The sequence below is a fragment of the Perognathus longimembris genome, chromosome 28, assembly GCF_023159225.1.
Source record: "Perognathus longimembris pacificus isolate PPM17 chromosome 28, ASM2315922v1, whole genome shotgun sequence".
NCBI classification, from domain to species: domain Eukaryota; kingdom Metazoa; phylum Chordata; class Mammalia; order Rodentia; family Heteromyidae; genus Perognathus; species Perognathus longimembris.
The window spans coordinates 27,863,158-27,885,400 of record NC_063188.1 but is presented as its reverse complement, the minus strand read 5'-3'; the positions used below and the strand labels follow the sequence as shown (position 1 = coordinate 27,885,400).

Genomic DNA, 22,243 nt, shown 5'->3' with positions numbered 1-22,243 from the left:
CCTCATGACTGACAAAAAAAAAATTCCAGTACTATCCTCCCCACTCACCCCAAAAAAGGAAAAGAAACATCAATAGTCATATTCTCTACCATTATATAATACTTAGACAATACTACAGAGTTTTTCACACATTGATGACTATCAAACTAGCCATCAGCAACAGAACATAAAGTTTTGCCACACAAAGTTCAGGTCTATTTGTTTTTATTTTCTGTTTCACACCATGAACATGGAAATGGTAGCCTGGAAAGCAGAGTTCTCCAAAAACAGTGGTAGTAGAAGGGGAGGCTCCTCAAGTCCAGTTAATGGTAATATTGATGTTTACCACTTATTCCATGTAAAGGACCTGAAGGAGGAAGACAATCTCCTTTGGATAAAGGGGCCAGTGGTGGATGTGGTTTGGTGGGTGGCCCTCTATCTGCATAGAGATGAGGTTGATGAAATCCTGAGATGTTTTAGCAAGCAGCACAATAAAGTTCCTGTAATATAAACAATAAAATTTGCAAAATTCTTGCTATGACATATGCAGCCCAAAATACAGAACGCTAGATGTTTGTGTTTTATCAACTGTTATTTACTTGGGGGGGGTCGGGAGAATGAATCTAAGGATTTGTATATTGTCTGCCACTAGACTACATCCTTGGCCCATATCAATTTGTTTTCAGACTATGTAGCCCAGGTTGTCTTTGAACTTAAAATTTTCCTGTTTTAGTTTCCCAAGTACTAGGCAAACACCATTGTACCCAACTTTCAACTTCTTTTTTAAGGAAAACTACAAAATTGATTACATGTGTTAGGGTCAGCTAGGGGTATCCCACAGTGCTAACATGTTGCCTTTCATGGCCCTGGGGCTGATATTCAGCACCACAAATAATTGTCACATACCTAAGGCATGTATGGGACTCCAATTTATCAACTTTTAAGGGCTTAACAGTCCATGTAAGAGACTTACAGATAAATGACAAGCATTTTAAACTTCACACAAAGATTATTTCTGCTAACCCTCTAATGCTACATATGTTGGCATCCTCATCAAAGGCCTTGTAAAGTACTTCGACCAGATAATGGAAAATTACATTTCATGATTATGTATGTAAAAGAAATTATTGCATATGATGTAGGCTTGTTAGTTCAAATATGAATAATTAAAAGTCATGGGACTGATCCCCTTGTAGGTCAAATAGATTTACACAAATATTTAGACCCATAGTGTCAATAAAAAAGTAGGAATAAAAAAGTAGAGACTAGAGCATGTGTTTAACATGAGGAAAGCTCTGGGTTCAGTGTGAAGAAGGAGAAGGAAGATGAGGAGGAGGAAGAAGAAATAGAAAGGAAGGAAGGAAGGAAGGGGAAAGGAGGAGAGAAGAAGAAAAGCAGGAAAGAAGGAAAAGGATAAGGAGAAGGAAATGAAGGAGAATGAGAAAGAGAACAAAGAAAGGAGGAGAAAGAAGGAGGAAGGAAGGAGGAGGAAGAGAGGATAGGTATAAAGTCAGGTGCTGGTGGCTTACACCTGTAATCCTAGCTACTCAGGAGGCTGAGATCTGAAGATCATGGTTCAAAGCCATGCGTGCGGGTGGTCCCAGCTCCCGAGTCTGGGCCCTGATCCTGCACTCGTGGTCGGCAGTTTCGGCTCCCGAGTCTGGGCTGCAACCAAGGCCGGTCGGTTCACTTTTTACTTCCCCAATAAATCTGTCTTTTTGTCATCTTGTAGCTGGAGACTGTATGGTAGACTCTTGGGGGAACCAGGAATTCCCTCCCTTGGGGGGGGACCCCGTTTCATTGTAGCGAACCCCCACTCTACTTCAAGTTCAAGCCCTGTGACTGACAGAAAAAGAAGAAGGAGGTGGGGGGAAGAGAAAGGAAAAGGAAAACTCAAAACTTCAAAAACAAAAGCAAAAATAGAAGTTAACAAAAAGTATCAGTTTTTTGGGCTGGGGATATGGCCTAGTGGCAAGAGTGCTTGCCTTGTATACTTGAAGCCCTGGGTTCCATTCCCCAGCACCACATATACAGAAAATGGCCAGAAGTGGTGCTGTGACTCAAGTGGCAGAGTGCTAGTCTTGAGCAAAAAGAAGCCAGGGACAGTGCTCAAGCCCTGAGTCCAAGGCCCAGGACTGGCAAAAAAAAAAGTATCCGTTTGACTGGTAATACATAGTATGTATATTTTCTGTTTTGATAGTCATTACAATGTAAGTTGGGCAAGTAATTTCATTTAACTGTACTTTCCAGATGAGGAAACATAATTCCATAAGTTTAAGTTACTGGTTGAAGGTAAAATAGTGTGAAGTATCAATATTTGAGAGCCGGGATATAGCCTAGTAGTAATAGATATGCTTTCCATGTGTAGGGCCCTGGATTTGATCCCAGTGCTGCAAAGTAAAACAATAATTTTTTTTGCCAGTTTTGGGGCTTGGGGCTCAGGGCCTGAGCACTGTCCTTGGCTTCTTTTTGCTCACGGCTAGCACTGCACCTCTTGAGCCACAGCACCACTTCCAGCTTTTTCTGTTTATATGGTGCTGAGGAATAGAGCCCAAGGCTTCATGCATGCAAGGCAAGGGCTTTACCGCTAAGCCATATTCCCAGCCCCATAACAAAAATTTACTGCAGGTTTTCACATACCCAATTCAGTTCCCTCTCTATTACAGCTGCTACCTCGTCATGAATGCATGCCATTAGTCTGGAGCTAGGATAGAACCCTGGCAAATGCTCCATTAGAGGATGAATAAAAATGGAGAATTTACTTCTCAGAGATGTGAAAGGGGTAAGAAGAAAAATGGAGGGGGCTTGCCTCTTATACATGAGGCCCTGGGTTCAATTCCCCAGCACCACATATACAGAAAACGGCCAGAAATGGCGCTGTGGCTCAAGTGGCAGAGTGCTAGCCTTAAGCAGAAAGAAGCCAGGAACAGTGCTCAGGCCCTGAGTCCAAGCCCCAGGACTGGCCAAAAAAAAAAAAAAAAGGAGAAAAATGGATGCATGGCAGGAGTGGGGATCATTTTTTCTATCAAGGGCATAGAAAATTATAAAATACAGGCACATATGTATCTGTCCCATCATGTATGAAATGATTTTTTTAGGCCTTATATAGCCTACAGGCTGAAATGATCAAAAATTAAACATCTAGAGAAGTACTAGAAAAAAGCCATGACATTGAGTCATCTGGAATTTGCTAACTCTTCAAAAATTTTTTAATTTTTATTGTAAAGGTGGTATATTGAGCAGTTATATAAATTACATGAGTCAGGTAATGAGTACATTTCTTTTTGAACAGTGTCACCTCTTCCCTTGTTTTTTCTCCTCCTGACCCCTCCCCCACAAGTTGTATACTTCATTTTCAACACAGTGTCTAGTGAGTGTCACTGCTGAATTAGTTCATCCTTTGTTCCACCATTTGTGTGCTTCTCCTTTGCTGCTAACTTTTTTTAAAAGTTGTTGTTTATTTTATTGTTTATGTAATGCCAAGTAATCAAGCCCAGAGCCTCACGCATGCTAGTCAAGCACTCTACCACTAAGCCACATTCCCAGCCCCTGATGCTAATTTTTGATGAATTTTCCATTAAATGGTGCAAACAGACTAATTCACACAATAAACCGATACATAATATCTACTATGTCAAGATTTAATTCTCACTTTTTTCTACATTCCCTCAAGTATAATCTGTTTTGAAAGTACTTAATCAAAGGGCATTTATGTGAGAGAAAAAGAAGGAACAACTTACACTGAGCAAAAGGAAAGAAAAGTACATATCAACTGACCTGGAAGGAATTGTTTTATTGTTAATCATAGAGTTCATAAGCATTGTAGACTAAAATGACAATGTCCATAAAGGGGAAGATTTTTTTTTAAATGATGAAAGCAATAAGGGGTTGGGGGAGGGAAGGAGGGAGAAAAAATGAGGAAGGCAGTAACAAGTATGACAAGAAATGTATATGTATTCACTACCTTAAGTATGTAACTGTAACCCCTCATCTTGACGATAAAACAATTAGCAATAAACCAGGAAAAAAGGCATTTATGTTGTAGACCTCTTAGTGAAAATTTTATGGTACGTATGGGAACTTGCCTCAAGAAGAAAATAGGACAATGTAGGAAGTTTATATATTTTTTAAATAATTAGAATTATTGTCTTTGGTGCTGAGGATCAAATCCAGATCCGCCTCACATGCTAGACTTACTTGTGAAAAGAAATGCTAAACTAAACAGGAAAGTCTTTTCCGTTTAATGCTATTGAAGCTTTAAAATAAAGATTACCACATAGTAGTTCCAAGTGAAATTCCATCAGGGTGTCCACCCAGCAACATAGCACAGAGTTTGAATGGATTGAAGCTGAAGTAAGATTCTGTTTGGCTATGGAGGTGACAGCAAGATATCAGTTAGGACTTGGAAACCAGCACAATGCACAGCGCAAGCGCAAGAAGTCATAACCTGACAGTCCCAGAAGTAAACGAACATTGTTTATATTGATGATTTCTGCAAAGCTATGACAGCAGCAATCTTCTTAGTCATCTTCTACAGCTCCAACCTCACACAACATGACAGACCTCTGTGGAGTCACACACTGATCTTGAATAAAGCTTCTCCCAGGGCTCCAAAGACATCCAGGACTCAACATCTTGTGTATTATATGTCTTGATATATTTAATGCTTTTTTTTTTTCAGTTGTGGGGTTTGAACTCAAGGCCTGGTGCTGTCCCTGGGCTTTTTTGCTCAAGGCTAGCACTCTACCACTTTGAGCCATAGCCCCACTTCCGGTTTTCTGGTGATTAATTGGAGATGAGTCTCAAGGACTTTCCTGCCTGGGCTGGCTTTGAAGTGCAATCCTCAGATCTCAGCCTCCTGAATAGCCAGGATTACAGGTGTGAGCTACCAGTACCTGGCTATATTTAATATTAGTGCCAGAGGAACATGCTCCCCTTTTGCACTGCTGTTGGAACCACTTTTGAGTGTGTGCCTGTACTAGGGCTTAAACTCCAGGTCTCTTGCTGGAGACGCTAGCTTTCTACCATTTGAGCCACACCACTTCTGGCTCTTGCTGGTTAACTGGATATGAGTCTCATATATTTTCCTGTCAAGCTGGATTCAAACAAGGATCCTCAGATCTCAGCCTCCTGAGTAGCTAGGATTACAAGGGTGAGCCACAAGTGCCTAGCTTGGAACTGTGTTTGTATATTTGTTGTATACCAATATGCTAATTCAACCAAGTGTCTATCTCAAGAAATTAAGGAAGAATATATTTAGCTCATTTTTTAAATTGGGACTTATCCAGCTCTAGTTTGATAAACAAAACCAATGCTCCTATTGATTAGTTCCCAGAATGCATTTTAGAGAGCCAGGCACCAGTGGCTCACATCTGTAATCCTAGCTCCTTTGAAGGCTGAAATCTGAGGATCTTCAGTTTGAAGCCAGTCCAGACATAAAAGTCTGTGACTCTTATCTCCACTTACTAGCAATAAGTCAGAAGTTGAACTCTGGTTCAAGTGGTAGAGTACTAGACTTGAGGAAAGAAAATAAGCAATAAAAATGCTCAGACGTAGCACATAAGCCCTGAGTTCTAGTCCGACTGACTAGCCCAAAAATGATTTTTTAATGCACTTTTGACATGTTTTACAATACAAACTTTCGAAATAAAGATGTCATTAAAGAGTGAATAATAAAAAACATTTTGGGAGTTTTTAGAACTGTGAATATGTATACACTTGCTGACATCTAGCTATGGCAAAGAATTAAAATAATGAAAAATACTGTAGTCTTGATTATTATCACCATTAAAATTATCTCTCTACTGCTGTATGCTGGTAGTTCATGCTTGTAATCCTAGCTACTCAGGAGGCTGAGATCTGATGATCGTGGTTCAAAGCCAGGCTGGGCAGAAAAGTCTGTGAAACTGTTATGGCTAACTAACTGTCCCCCTCTCTTTAAAAAAAAGTCAGAAGTATAGTTGTAGCTTCAGTGGTAGAGCACTAGACTAGAGCAGAGAAAGCTAAGGGAAAGCACCCTTGCCCTGTGCTCAAGCATATACACAAAAATATTTCTCTAAAATACTGTTTTGGTTGCTTTTTTGGTTATGTGGTGTGTGTGTGTGTGTGTGTGTGTGTGTGTGTGTGTGTGTGTGTTACCACTGGGGCTTGAACTTAATGCATTGAGCTCTTGTTTGGAATGTGTTCACAGTTGTTGAGCCATGTCCCAGCCTGGTTAAGTAGAACTGGAGTCTATAAGATGTTTCTGCCAAGGCTGGCTTCAAAATCCTGTCATTCCGGTCTCAGTTTCCTAAGTAGGATAACAGGCATGAACCACCAGCATCCAGTTTCACAAAAAGTTTTGCTTGTGTAACATACTGTCACAAAAGACTCAATTTGAGAAACTAATGCCTTAATCTTTTCACAAATCAAACCTACAGAGTTAATTGAACTAAAATGTGTGTTTCTAAACAAGTCTTCACCTGGTCCTGATTTTTCTCCATCTAACAAGATAATATTCTACCATAACAATGTGACATGTCACAAAAGAAATATAGAGGGTATTATTACCTGTCTTCAATTGGCATGTAATTCTGTACAAAATTAGCGCGTCTTTTTCTTCTTCTTTTGTATTTAGGCTTGGGCAAAGGACCTGAAGTTTTCATTTTCCTGCAATGATCATTATGATAAGTGGATAATTAATTCAGTTTCAGGAAATCTCTAAATAAAACTATGTGTGAAAATAAAAGCATTTTTGCTTCTCAAATTCCCAAAGGTAGCTGGGCACGTAATCCTAGATCTGAGGATCATGGTTCAAAGTCAGCCCAGGCAGGAAAGACCATGAGACTCTTATTTCCAATTAACCACCAGAAAATTGGAAGTGGTGCTGTGGTTCAAAGTGGAAGAGCGTTGGCCTTGAGTGAACAAGCTCAGGGACAGTGCCCAGGCTCTGATTTCAAGCCTCGCCACCCACCAAATAATAATAATAATAATTCCCAATGGAGACTGCTTTAAAATCAGCTAAGTACTTATGTGGGTGTGGGGCTAAGCGTTGGTGCTAAGTGAATTATTAATGAGGAAATCTGCTGCAGGCAACAGCAAATAGTCCTGTTTTCACACCTACAAAAAATTTTTTTAAAATCAGGGCCTGGCACTGCCCTTAGCTTTTTCTGCTCTAGGCTGTTGTTCTACTCTTGAGCCACAGCTTCACTTCTTGCTTTTGGGTGGTTAATTGGAGACAAAAGTCTCCCGACTTTCCTGCTTGGGCTGGCTTTATACCTTTTTTTTTTTGGCCAGTCCTGGGCCTTGGACTCAGGGCCTGAGCACTGTCCCTGGCTTCTTCCCGCTCAAGGCTAGCACTCTGCCACTTGAGCCACAGCGCCACTTCTGGCCGTTTTCTGTATATGTGGTACTGGGGAATTGAACCTAGGGCCTCCTGTATCCGAGGCAGGCACTCTTGCCACTAGGCTATATCCCCAGCCCGTGGCTTTATACCTTGATCCTCAGATCTCAGCCTCCTGAGTAGCTAGGATTACAGGTGTGAACCACCAGTGCCCAGCTTGATACATGATTTATTTGAGTAACATATAGTACGTATAGGAGTGAAACTTCATAGAATAAACCTTTCAAACAGTTAATAGAAAGTTTAACAAAATGAATACCTGAAGCTGAAATGAGATTGATAGTAAGGGAGTGGCTAATGTAAGAAAGGAGAACAGAGAAGGGAACAGAGGACAAATACAGCAAGAGTATTCAATGTACATATATGATAAAGGATGTAGGAAACATGAAAGGAGTCTTAGGGGAAGGAATAGATGGGATGGGGGAAAATGGTGGAAAAATGCACTGGATACTTAGATGAACATGTTAAATTTTAACCCTTTGTACAACTTTTTTCAGAAAATAAAATTAGAGTATGAGATTAATATGGCAAGGTTTTCAAGAATAATATACCTGAAACTATTCCAGAAAGATCATCCTCATGTTGCATTCTCTCCCAGCTGTTCCTACCTCAGTGAGTCTTTAAAATAAGTCTAAATATGATCTCAATAGTTAGAATGATCCCAGCTGAAGTTGAGCTACATTGTGTGTGTGTGTGTGTGTGTGTGTGTGTGTGTGTGTGTGTGTGTGTGTGTATTTGTATGTGTGTGTGTGCTGGTTCTGGGTCTTGAAATTTGGGCATGGGCACTGTCCCTGAGCTTTTGTGCTCAAGGCTAGTACTCTACCACTTGAGCCACAGCTCCATTCTGGCTTCTTTTGTGGTTAATTTGAGATAAGAGTTTCATGGACTTTCCTGCCTGGGAATGGCTTTGAACCATGATCCTCAGATCCCAGTCTTCTCAGAAACTAAGGTTAAAGGCTTAAACACCTAGCATTTCTTATTTAATATTTATTGCCAATGTCTTCTCAGCAATTTTAGATCAAACATACCTGTTTCCAAAGTGGAATATCATCCTATCTAGAATTGGCCTTAGTTACATTTTGTGCAATAAAAACTACTTTCACTGCTATCAAGTATATAAAGAAAGAAGTAAAATGACTGGCTCAAAGTTGATGAGGTCATATGTGTTTATGATGCTACCTACTCTCACCATGATCACTTACCTCTCCCTATACCAGTGCTTTAACAAGCTACTTTAAATATCCTTGTATATCTCAGGCTACTGAAATAACCCTACCTTTTCTTGTTCAGTGTTGAGCACTATGAAATTATAATGCTGACGGAGGCTAACTAAACACAATTTCTACAACCTTCACAATATACCAGTACAAAAAAGACTACAAGATAATACTTCTAAAAGATCAAGCCATTCAGCTATATACACAATAACTTTAACCTAAACTGAGTTGAAGTGGGACTTAAATAGTTTCATCTTTTTAATTATATAAGGAGGTTTCTCAAGATTCTCATAACAGCAATGGTTATTGTGAATATGTAGACACAAAATCTACACAAATATTTAACAGTGTCCACTGAAAGATCTGCTTTTAGCCAGGCACCATGATTGTAATTCTAGCTGAGATCTGTGAGACTTATACTTCCAATTAAGTACCAAAAACTTGGAAGTAGGTCAGTAGCTCAAGAGGCAGAGTGCCAGCGTTCAGTGCAAAAGCTAAAGGACAATACCCAGGCTCTGCATTCAAGCCTCAGCACCAGCACAAAAAGAATATCTGCTCTTAAAAATGAGCCAGCTCCAACAAATACATGAACAATCTTCAACATCTTTATCAATAAAGGAAATTCAAATAAAAGTTACACATATGGTTGCCAAGGCACATGTCTGTTAGCCTAGCAACTCAGGAGACTGGAATCCAGAGGATCATAGCTCGAAGTGACACTAGTCAGAAAAGTGCATGAGAATCTATCTCTAAAATAATCAGCAAAGAAGCCAGGTTGGAGGTATGGTAAGAGCACTAAATAAGCAAGCCCAGTAAGCTTTAGACCCAGAGTTCAAAGCAGAGTATCACCACTAAACAACAACAAAAACATATTCAGAGAAATATCATGTTTTCTTTTTCTTTTTTTTGGCCAGTCCTGGGCCTTGGACTCAGGGCCTGAGCACTGTCCCTGGCTTCCTTTTTGCTCAAGGCTAGCACTCTGCCACTTGAGCCACAGTGCCACTTCTGGCCGTTTTCTGTATATGTGGTGCTGGGGAATCGAACCCAGGGCCTCATGTATACGAGGCAAGCTCTCTCGCCACTAGGCCATATCCCCAGCCCCTCATGTTTTCATTTAAAAAGAAAAGACATGAAAGTAGAAGGGGGACTATTTGGGAAGGTAAGGAGGCCTGTAGGAGAGTGGAGGGGAAGAAGAGAGAGCAAGGAGGAGTGAGTATGATCAAAAACATTATACACATGTATGAAAATGTCATAACACTCCATCATTTTCTATAACTCAAAATATTCTAGAAAACAAAAGTAAAAACAACAACAAAATCAGTTTACTATCTATATACAGAATAGGGTAAACCCCAATCATATTATGTACCTGAAAAGGTGCAAATTTGATGTCTCATCTCCCTCTGAGCTTTAAGTCTGGTCTACATCTACTTCAGTGTGGCTTTAGCTGGAAATCAGTCCTTAGTTTATTTACAGTGCCTGAAAAGGAAAATATTGATTATTTTGCCGTGGATACAACCTAACTTTCCAAAGTAAGAATTAAGCAGTATAAAAATATTATTTGGGACAGTTTAAAACACTACAAAAACCCTGCCAACCCACTGCTTACCCTCAGGGGAAATTAACCTCACTCCTAAGAGACCCTGGTTTTATGGAGTGGAGGCCTTTGTGATATAATACATTATGACCACTTAGTGACTTTACACTGCACTGAGCTGCCCTGCCGGCTTGCTGCCTAAAATAGTGGGGGTAGGGGAAAGGGAGTGATAGAATGGATAAGATTGACCAGAATACCTTGTATATATGGGGGAAAATGTCACAATGTATTCCCCCCCTCACTTTATCACTAATGTATGCTAATAAAAATACTGCATTAAAATTTTTTAAAATACTCATCATGCGCCAATGGCTCAGGCCTGTAAACTTAGCTACTCAGGAGGCTGATATCTGAGGATCATGTGCAAAGCCAGCCAGGGCAAGAAAGTCAAGGAGACTCTTATCTCCAATTAACTAGCCAAAAAGCTGGAAGTAGAGTTGTGGCTCAAGTGGTAGAGTGTTAGACTTGAGCAACAAAGCTTAAGGGACAGTACTCTGGAACAGAGTTCAAGAACCAGGATGGACATACACAGGCACACAAAAGATACTGATCAAACCAAGTGCCAGTGGCTCACATCTGTGATCCTAACTACTCAGGAGATTATTATCTCCAATAAACTACTCAGAAAAAGCTGGAAGTGGTGCCACTGTTCAAGTGTTAGAGCACTAGCCTTGAGCACAGACAAGTTCAGGGATAGAGTCCAGGCCCTGAGTTCAAGCCCCAGGACTAGCCAAAAAAAGATATCCATCAGCCTTTTTTTGTTTACTTATGCTAATAATCCTTAAGTTAATGATATACAGACTACTGGCCCCACATTAACAGATACAGCAATATTCTCCTACTTGTAGCTTATTGATTTCATTGGCAGTTGAGCTCTTAGCACCAGCTGTGAAGCAACAGTTTGGATTTTATAGTACTGTTACTGGATTATAAACAAGGATTTGGGGAGTATAGGTCAGGGGAAGGCACTGTGCTTAGCATGAGTGAGGCCCCAGGTTCCATTCTCAACACTAGAGAAATAGTAACTATAAATAACACTAGGTGGATTGGAGGTTCCACAATGTAGAGGGTATCACATCTGACGACATTGAACTGAGCCACTTAACTGAGAAGTTACGTTGTCGCCTATGTTGGTGGCTCATGCTTGTAATCCTAGCTACTAAGGAGTCTGAGATTAGAGAATCCTGGTTCAAAGCCAGCCTAGGCAGAAATTCCAAGATCTTCTATCTCCAAATAACCAACAAAAAAGTTAGACTGGGTCTGGCACCAGTGGCTCATGCCTGTAATCTTAGCTACACAGGAGGCTGAGATCTGAGGCCGCAGTTAAAAGCCAGCTTGAGCAGAAAAGTCTGAGAGCCTCTTAACTCTAATCACAAAAATCCAGAAGTGGAGCTGTGGCTCAAGTGGCAGAGTGCTAGCCTTGAGCAAGAATGCCAAAGGATTACAAGATTTCTGAGGTTAAGCCATGGTACTGGCACATGTGTGCACATACATACACATGCGTGTGCATGCACACACACACACAGACACACACAGATCCACGTTATAGTGCCGGGAGCCAGTGGCTTACACCTGTAATCCTAGCTACTCAAGAGGCTGAGATCTGAGGATCCAGATTCAAAGACAGCCCAGGCAGAAGAGTCTGTGAGACACTTGTCTCCAATTAACCTCTAGAAAACTGGAAGTGGTGATTTGGCTCAAAGTGGAAGAGAGCCTGGAGCATAAACGCTCAGGAACAGTGCCTAGGCTCTGAGTTCGAGCCCCATGACCAACATAAAAGGAAAAAAGAAAAAAAAGTTACAGAAACATATACAATCATTTTGTGTGGCTATACCCTCATTTTGTTTAGTGTCAAAGATCTTCAACTGTACCTTAATCCTGTGAAACAAGATTTACCAGTTGATATTGCCTAACAACAACACAACATGAAGCACCTATCAGAGATGGATACACTTACTAGGGAATCAAAGAACAATGTCTGACAATTTGACTTTCTCATCTCGACAGATCTTCACAAAGCTCTGACCTCAATTCCATCTAGCCATTCCACTGGTGTCACTATTTCGACCATGCCTTCACTGCATAACCTACGTGGAAGTGCCAATCCCACATGCATAACACATGTGACTATCAATCAAATACTTTATTGGTTGTAGTGGTATCTTATTATTGACTGTTTTCTCGGTCTCCTCCACTAGAATATTTTTTCCCAGAGTTGGAACTGAGTTTCACACATGCTCAGCTGATACTCCACCATGTGAACCATCTCTATAGTTTGGCTTTTTACTGGTTATTTTGGAGATGGGGTCTCTCAAACTTTTCTGCCTGGTCTGGCTTCAAGTCTAGATTTTCCAACTCTCAGCCACAGAGTAGCTAGAATTACACTAAAGCTCAGCTTTTATTATTTTACTTTTCTTTTTTACTTTTTTGTATAAGGCTGGAAGTTGAACTCAGTACCTAAGGATTGCTTTCTTCACTGAGCGGTGCTCTACGACCTGAGCTATGCCTCCAATCCCTGAAGCTCAGCTTTTAGCAAGAAATATTGTAGTTGACGCTTTGGACTTTTTTTTTTTTTTCCGCCAGTCTTGGGCCTTGGACTCAGGGCCTGAGCACTGACCCTGGCTTCTTTTTGCTCAAGGCTAGCACTCTGGCACTTGAGTCACAGCGCCACTTCTGGCCATTTTCTGTATATGTGGTGCTGGGGAATCGAACCCAGGGCTTCATGTATATGAGGCAAGCGCTCTTGCCACTAGGCTATATCCCCAGCCCCGACGCTTTGGACTTTAATTGCATCATATGATTGCACATAAAATTTGTTTCCCACTATTTTTCTATACACATTGAGCCTTGGATTGCAACAGTCTCACTTTAACCATATTACCAAGTTTCCATTTGATATTTTACCTCAAGATGAAGGTGATGGCAAATGTCTGTAATCCAGGACTTGCGAGAACACTATAAGCCTCAAATCCAGCCTGGACTAGTAAATTCTAGGCCCACTTGAGTTGCATAGGGAGACCCAGTCATCTCAAAACAAGAATAAAAAACAATGAAATGTGGTATAGATTAAACATTTTCATTAAATATGCATCAGTTAATGGCATTTGGGGTTGTTTCCTCCTTTGGGTTATAGTATTATTGCCGTAAACACTCAAGTTTTCTTTGAGTAACTGCTTTTCCATGTTCTTGGCTGTAAACTAGTTGGACAATTGCTGGATTGTGTGCTAAATTCTGTTCCTCTGTGTGTGTGTGTGTGTGTGTGTGTGCATGTGCTTCAGCTGGGCTTGAACTCAGGGCCTAGGCACTGTCCCTTAGCGTTTTTGGTCAAGGCTAACAATCCACCATTGAACCATAGCTCTACTTCTGGCTTTTAAAAAGTAGTTTGTTGGAGATAAAAGTCTCATAGACTTTCCTGCCCAGATTGGTTTTTAACCATGATCCTCAGATCTCAGCCTCCTGAGTAGCTAGGACTACAACTGTGAGCTACTGGTGCCTAGGTGTCGGTTGCACTTTTAATTTACGTGCCAATCTACACTCCTCAGTGTGAGCATCATTTTTTATTTCCCACCAATAGGGTGTGAGCATTCCAAAATTTCTCCACCACCATTATTTTGCATTTTGTTTCCATTCTAGCAAGCTTTGAAGTGATATTCTCTTGTGGTTTTAATCTGCATTTCTCAAATAGTGATGTTGAGTACTTTTTCTCTTATTTTCTTTCTTAGTATTTTTTCTTTTATTTTCATTTTGAGTACCTTTTCTTACATAGAGCAAAGGATTTACAGGCATGGGAGTCCCAAACCTGTGGCTCCACCCTGGTTCACCGTGGCAAAGCCATTTAGCCTTTGTGGACCTTACCTGGTGCAATAAATAATGGCTGAAACTGTGTATCCAAAGAAGGAGCACCTCCCCCAAAAGGGTTTGTCTTGCTTCTTGGCTTGGAGAAGGGCCACTACCCACTACTGTCATGGAGGAGAAAAACAGGGAGGAGTTCTGAGGGGGGCTGCTCAAGAGTCACAGCCCAGATGTGAGCAATTCCTGGGAGGAGTTGGCAGCTTTCTGTTCCAAGTTCAACAGGAAGTTGTGCCAGAGCAATAAGCCCTCCTCCACTAAGTCCTTCCCACAGAGAAGCAGGTGGATTTTGTGAGATTTCCCGTTTGGGCTGGTTTTCCCATATATTTCCCACCCACCACTGCCTCAAATGGCAAGATAATGAATGGGGAGGGGAAAAAAAAAGGATTGCCCATTCTGGCCTGAGGCCTAGGCTTGGAGCAGCCCGCCCAAGGTCCTAAGAGCTGGGCTGAAATGGTGAAGACCAGCTGGGGATTGGGAAGTGGATGGAGGCAGGAAATTTTCTGGAGTAAGAGGTAGTTTATGCCAAGTTGTCGTCCGGGGGGAGAGGCAGAAAATGTGAATTTCCTTAAGGGTACATACAAGGGAAAATGGATCTGGGTCAGGGGGGCTTCAGTTCTTGCTTGTAACACTTCTGCACTTTGAATAATTTTTTTCCTTAAAAATTAATCAGTGAGGGCTGGGAATATGGCCTAGTGGTAGAGTGCTTGCCTCGTATACATGAAGCCCTGGGTTTGATTCCTCAGCACCACATATATAGAAAAAGCCAGAAATGGAGAAGAAACCAGAGACAGTGATCAGGCATGGGAAACTGAGTCTCGGTCCCTCAGCGTCAACAAATCCACATCCATCTAGGTGTTGTGGGAGCCCCCCTGTGGGAGCTGCTGGCAGGCCTGGAAGGAGCATAAACAGTTCACTGATAAAGAGCGGGAAGGGAAGGCGCTGTTAAAGGCTATCATAACCTCGGGGATACACCTCATAAGCTCAGAATAAAGTCGTTTGGAAATGTACTTACTTTCTTCCCGCGCCCCCTGTGGTTTTTCCGAGTCGTGAATGGCAAACTTACTGGTTTTAGTGTCCTCCCAGTCACTACTTGCGTTCCTGCGAGCAAGGGCTTTATTTAAAAAGCCCCTGGGGGGGGGGGAAAGCTCCTGAGACTTTCCCAAAGCGCACCTGGCCCCGCCCCCAAGCACCCAGGATTCCCACGCCTCCCCTGGGCGGGGCCAGCTTTCTCTCGCGGCTCCCCACCCTGTACAATTCTTTCCGCCTGCATTGGGCTGTCGTCTGGCAGTAACAGTCTACCCGGAGCCTAAAACGGAACTGCAGGACATTATGGCTCCTTCCAGGTGAGTCCCTTGCTCCTTTTCTTCCTTTGTCTTTCCTTCCCGCGAGGGAACCCAGGGCCGGGCGTGGGGCTGGGGCGATCACATCCATGCCACGTGTAGGCTGCCCTTGCCTACTGTGCGACTTTGCACAATGGTGCCTGCAGCCGGACCCTCACCGACTTCTGGAGCTCAATGGTAACAGGAACTGGGGGTCTGCGACGCATCTAGGACCATGTAAACTGGGTCTTTTTTTTTGTGGAAGTTGAGTTTTTAGTCGCTGCCTAAATTTTGTGTTCCGGTAAGCGTGGAGAGCCTTCTGAACTTGGGCCTGGAAGTGTTTCCCTGTGACCTGGGGGCGCATGCGTGATTGTTCCTCATCTTGGAGGCGCATGCGTATGACTTCTTCGCACTGATTGTCCCCATCCCACACATACACGGACGCGTAGTATGTGGTTCGGTTCAGGCAGAAAAAATGGTGGCCTAACTGCCTGGCTTCTGGTACAGTGTGGCTTGGGCTCCCTCGAGCCTACCATAAAGAAGGGATGTTTGCTTGAGGGAATGTTTAGGAACCCAAAAGAAATACAGCTCCACTTACACGAATACATTAACCTAAATGAAAGACAGGCCCTCAATTATTTATTTTTCTACAGGTTTGGAAAATACGAAGATCTGAAATTATCATTACTACGTATTTTACATGGTAGTCCATCCGGGAGCTATACACTCTCAGCCTCCTAAGTAGCTAGGGTTACAGGTAAGAGCTGCCTGTGCTCAGCCTCAAGGCTATCTTTACAACTGATTTGAGAGACTGACTGGTCATATGTGTGTGCATTCGTGTGTGTGTGTGTGCACATGTGTGCATGCATACACATATATGTATATCTGACCATCTTGGGGCCAGATCTGAGGACTTTGCACTCTTGCTTAGTTTTTTAGCTCAAGACTGCCACATGAACCACACAGCATTTGGCTGGTTAATTGGAGATAAAAGTATCTTGAATTTGCCTGGGTTGGCTTTGAACCTTGATCCTCAGATCTCAGCCTCCTAAGTAGTTAGGATTACAGGTATGAAACACCATACCTACCTGGTCATATATTAAATTTTTGTGAAATTTTATGTCTACACTTAGATGTTGTAATCTATAATACATTTGCCTTTTTTTTTTTTTTGAGCCAGTCCTAGGCCTTGTCCCTGAGCCTCTGTGTTCAAGGCTCTCTAACTCTCTACCACTTGAGGCACAGTGCCACTTCGGCTTTTTCTGAGTAGTTTATTGGAGATAAGAGTCTCACAGAATTTTCTGCCCCAGCTGGTTTCGGACCGTGATCCTCAGATCTCAGCCTCCTGAGTAGCTAGGACTAATATATTTCCATATGTGATCAATCAAATTTTTTATAAATAGCTATTTCACTGCAATATGTCTCTTGGACATTCCTCTTTATTTTTCCTTTTGAAAAACAGAATTGCATTTGAAATTAAATTTCATTTAATTTTAGATCAGGAGAGATCCGGTTGGCATCTTTATGAGGTTGACTCCCTTGTTATTGCCAGTGATGGAACCAGTACTCTGTGGACACGTTATAGAGTACACACATCTATAGAGAGCACCTCTACCCTAGCTTTATCTTTTTTATCAAGAATATGTAGTAAGGGCTGGGGATATAGCTCAGGCTTGTCTATCATGTACAAGGCCCTGGGTTCCAACACTAGCCCTATAAAACTTTGATTCCTTCAAGAACTAAAATGTATCCTTCATGTAGATAATCTGATAATTATGTTAGAGCACTCCTCGACACGTGACCTTTAAAAATTGGCATTTTATTCATATGTGAGAATTATGCTGTAATTAAACTCATAAAGGCCTTGATCGTCCAGAATATCAATAACTTACTAGGTTTAGTAAGTGATATACTCTGAAAAATGTTTTCATCAAACATTAGACAGGTTAGCCCATGTTGGAATATATAAGATATTTTAGACCCACATAGTTTAAAGTTGGGGGGAAAAGCAAGAAATCAATTTGCCAGAAATGTTAAGTTTCATTTGCATGTAAAAGACTGTAAAGCTCAGACCTCAAAAATCATTAGTATTTTGTCACTTCATTGGAAGGGTAAAGTCCCTCATACAGTCTCTTTTTAACATTATCCTAACATCTGAAAAGTTGTGGGAAAAATGCTGGCTAAAGCCTTCTTAATTTTTTTTCCTTTGTGCCTCTCCTGAGGTTTGAACTTAGAGCCTGGGCTCTGTCCCTGAGGTTCTTTGCTTAAGGATAGCACTCTACCACTTGAACCACAGCTCCACTTCTTGCTTTTTGGCAGTTTATTGGAGATAAAAGTCTCACAGACTTTCCTGCCCTGGCTGCTTTTGAACTGCAATTCTCAGATGTCAGCCCTCCTAATAGCTAGGATTACAGGTTTGAAGTACTGGTGCTTGGAGCCTTCTTAATTATTAAAGACAACTCTATGGTATATAATGTCTCATAGTATTACAAAAGGATTGTGAGAGGTTGCTCACTATACAAAATAGGACAAGGAGAAGAAAGGGAGGATAAAGTATTCTTTTGGGCTCCTGGTTGCCCCTATAAGCAAAATAAATTTCAAGTCCAAGGTAAATTGAAATAGAGCATTGAATAACAAGTACAAAGCCAAATGGACAACATAGTTTGACTGGGAGAATACAGAAAATGAAACTGTTCATGCGAAATGGGATTATAATGAAAATGTAGCTTGAAATATGTATTTGTTCAAGAACTTAGAATCTAACATTAATGCACCAGTACTTCATTTCCTTGGAATGCTTACTAAAATCAGAAAAACAACACATTTTAAAAACACAGATGAGCTGGGTACTGGTGGCTACTCAGAAGGCTGAGATCTGAGGATCATGGTTCAAAGCTACCCTAGGCAGAAAAGTCCATGAGACTCTTTTTTTCCCCCTTTATTGTCAAAGTCCATGAGACTCTTATCTCCAAATAATCACCCCAAAACCACAAGTGGAGCTGTGGCTCCAAGTGGTAGAGAAGTAGCCTTGAGAGGAAAAAAAAAAAGCACAGGGACAGTACCACAGTACCTAAGCCCAGAGTTTAAGCCCCATGGCCAAAATAAATAAATAAACAGACTAACATACTAATTAATTAATTAATAAACATAGCTGATGTTAATGAAAATAGTATATTGTTCAGCATTTGGCTGAGGATTCTGGTCCTAACTCTGGCTAGGCAGATGCAGCAACAGGAAGTGGTATATGGCCTTCCTGACATTGAAGCCCTGTGTGAAAGAGATCCCCTGAAAAAGCCTGATAGTTGCTCTGCCTTCTCTCCAGTTTCTTCTGGTTATAACATATGCCAGGCCCCAAATCTCCCATAGCTTTCACCCCCACCTCTATCCCCATCCCTACATTTAACAATGGCAGGCCAGAGGAGAATATATTTGGAAATAAATCTTTTCTGTGCCTTCTTGCCCATGATTTTTTCTTTCCAATCCTGACGCTTGAACTCAGAGCCTGGGCTCTGTTCCAGAACCTCTCGTGCTCAAGGTTAGTGCTCTACCCCTTGAGCCACAGCACCACTTCTGGCTTTTTCTGTTTATGTGGTACTGAGGAATTGAACCCAGGGCTTCATGCATGCTAGGCAGGCACTCTACCACTAAGCCCCATTCCCAGCCCCTTTGCCCATGTTTTGATGAGGCAACATTGATCCACCTTAGGATGTGGCCCCTGCACAGGTGCCACCAACTGAATGCCTGAGGCAGTGCACTCAGGGTTTTACCTGGATGGTTAGGTGGTTGTTCCTTGTAGGCCTCACCAGGTGCACTTGACTAAGATATCTAGGTGGTCACATCCTTGGATGCTCTGCCAGGGGAGAGCATCTGTGGTGAGTGTGAGAATAGATGGGAAGTGGCAGGTCACTGAGCTCACATGCTCACATTCTGGGGACTGGCAGAGAGCTTCTTGTGCCCAGAAGTCTGTATTGAACTTGTGTGGGTTGGTGGGTGGGTGCCAGACTTCCAAGTCCAGTAGTGAACCTGTACCTGAAGCATAGCTTGTCAGAGAACCCTCACTGGGTTTTTATTCAACCCAAGTTGAACTTTAGGTTACTTGAAGGGCTGGGGTAGTGAGGGAGGCAAAGGCACAGTAACTGGCATTGTTTATGTAGAAAGTGGGAATTTGTTTTCATTCTGCAGAAATGCCTCTCAGTCTGCTAGGAGTTCTCCCACAGCCTTCCTTCAACCCGTGTCCTCTGGAGGAAGCAGGTGAGAAGCTCTTCATGGTCGTTAGTGAAAAAGAAAGATAGGCAAGGCTGGATGCCAATGGCGCACATCATGGATTGAAGGAAGAAAGTTCTTGAGACTCTTAATAAACTACTCAGAAAAGGCCAGAAGTGGTGCTGTGGCTCAAGTGGTAGAGCACTAGCCTTAAGAGGAAAAGCTTAGGGACATTGCCCAGTCCTGAGTTCAAGCCCCAGGACCAACACATCCACACCAAAGATATGATAGGAACGGTGAGAGGATGAGGAAGATAAATGAAATATAAACAACCAGGAGAAAGGGAGAGAGACACAGAAAGAGCTGGAGAGAGAGAACTAGTTTGTATATGCACCCATGTGTTTTTGGACAGTTAGAGGAAGAGACTTCTGGTTGTATGTATCCTTTGGTTGTATGTATCCAGGCTGTGTGGCCCAGAGCCCAAAGGGATAAGCAGCCATATTGAAATCCTAGTAGAAAAGGTTGTTTTTTGCTCTGCAAAAAGGGGTGGGGGGAGAGGGGAAGGGTACACTACGCCCCCTCACACACAGACACCTTCCTTGTCCTCCTCCTGTCCCCTGGCCTTCCTCTCCAGTCTTGTGCTTAATACAGGGAGAAAGATGATCCTTCAGGATCTCTAGCCAGAGTTGAATTCTATGGGCCCAAGCTCTTGAACATGGTGAACCAAGGTGGATGAGCAGTCATTTTGTAGTGCTAGTGGAAAAGATTGGCGGTTTTTGCTCTGCAAAGGGCGGAGGGAGCGCACCAGGGCCCCAGCAGGCTACCATCTCTGGTACAACACTGCCATCAAGTGGATTCTGAAACGGACTTCAGCAACACCGAGGTGAGTGCGCCTTGCACCAGGAGGGGCGCACTCAGATTTCTGTGCACAACAGATTTCGGGGGACCCACAGAACAAACAAGGGTAACGCTGGAGGAGTCTGGGGTCCCTGGAGGCGTATACAGAGACCGTGTCAAGCTGATCGAGCTTTGCATGGTCTGTACAGGCTCAGAGGTGGGAGATGAGCGTAAGAAACCAGCCATGGTGGTGCACAGGCACTGGAGCACTAGCTTCCTGTGATCATATGGCGGCGGTGTTGGGAAGAGATTGCTGACAGATATCTGCAGAGCCCTCAGCATCTCCCATCTTTGCATCCACCAGGACAGTTGACCTTCAACCCTTTTCTTCTAGGGAAACTAAGTGGCCCAAAGACCAAGGAGGGTCCCTGCTATACAGAGCCCTGTCTCTTTCAGGAACACATGACTAGCATGGCTTCTCTGCTCCACTGACTAGTGGCACATCTTGGCACCAGGATCTTGCTGCTGCATCCCATCCAGGAGATGTTTTGTATTCGTTTATTTGAGTCTCAGACTTTCCTGCTAGGTCTGCCTTCCAACTGCAGTCCTCAGGTCTGAGCCTCCTGAATAGCTGTGATTACAGGTATGAGTTACTAGTGACAGACTTTTTTGTTTTTTACCCTCTTTCTTTTCTGCAGGAGCAGTACTGGGCATGCAGCAGCACAAAAGCCCCAGATGTGCTAGAAAGTTGGTCTAGTATTGTGAAGCATTCTCAGCCTGTGGAATTCTCTTGTTCCCTTCTGTAAGTGTTGTCTTTGGCAGGAGATACAGGCTCTCTCTCTGGACATGCAGATACATGAACAGTATCCAGGCGGACCCATGAGTGGAAGAGAATCCCCTATAAAAGCCTGGTACTTGCTCTGCCATCTCCAGGTTCTCAAATTTTTAGAATATGCCAGGCTGAATGCTTCCCTGCCTCTTCCTCCACCCTTACCGCTGTCTCTATTCTCAGCAGAGAGATTGAATTGGGAGACTTGTCCATACTGGGTCCCCTTGTCCATGGTATAAGGAGAGCAACGTTGAGCCATTTTAGGGAGTGGCCCCCACACAGGTGTTACCAACTGAACCATTGAATCAGAGAACTCAGAGTTTGAACTGGAGAGTAAGGTGGTTTGTTCCTTGTAGGCCTCAACAAGTGCTGTCAAACTGGGAATATCAGACCATTGTCCAGGGAGAGCAGCATTTGTGTACATTAGAATAGGCTGGGAAGTGTAAGGTCACAGAACTCAGGTTGTCAGCCCAAGGACTGGCCAAAATTCCAAAGTCAAGTACTGAAGCTCCTGCAGCATAGCTGTTTCTCAAAGGAGCCTCACTGAATATTTGACCCAAACCATGTTGACCTTTAGGTCACTTGAAGGGCTAGAATTGGGAAGGGGGCAGGGGTACAGTAACTGTGATGCTGGTTGTTGAGGTTCTTTCAGATGTTGGACTTGTGTTATTCTGGGGAAATGCTTCCAGTCTGTTAGGAAATGTCCAATGGATTTCTGTTGCCCATGTCCTACTTTTAACGAGTTGGGAAAGGTTTTTGAGGTTATTGAAGAAATAAGAATGCTATACAGATTTGTAAGGGGATGAGGAAGAGAACTGGAATGCTATATAAATAACTAAGACACACACACACAGCAGGACACACAGCGAGATTGAGACAGAAAGACAGGGAGCTAGGCTGTGTGAGTGTACATCCATGTCTGTTTTGGACAGTTGGGGGGAAGACTCCTAAACCTTGTGGAGTTTGGGGAAGTTGTGCAGGGTAGACAGACAACTGAGGTTTTGTTTGTGTGCAATACCAAACACAGTT

At 42.6% G+C, this 22,243-nt stretch overlaps 1 long non-coding RNA gene across 1 annotated transcript; it reads right to left on the bottom strand.

Moving 5' to 3' along the window:
- Window positions 1-378: 378 nt before the first annotated feature.
- Window positions 379-15,096, bottom strand: LOC125343790. The gene is made up of 5 exons (XR_007209375.1): window positions 15,039-15,096; window positions 9,947-10,056; window positions 6,529-6,627; window positions 4,253-4,348; window positions 379-479 (listed from the first exon to the last, which is right to left on the bottom strand). It is a non-coding gene; the product is annotated as an uncharacterized LOC125343790 (long non-coding RNA).
- Window positions 15,097-22,243: the final 7,147 nt, after the last annotated feature.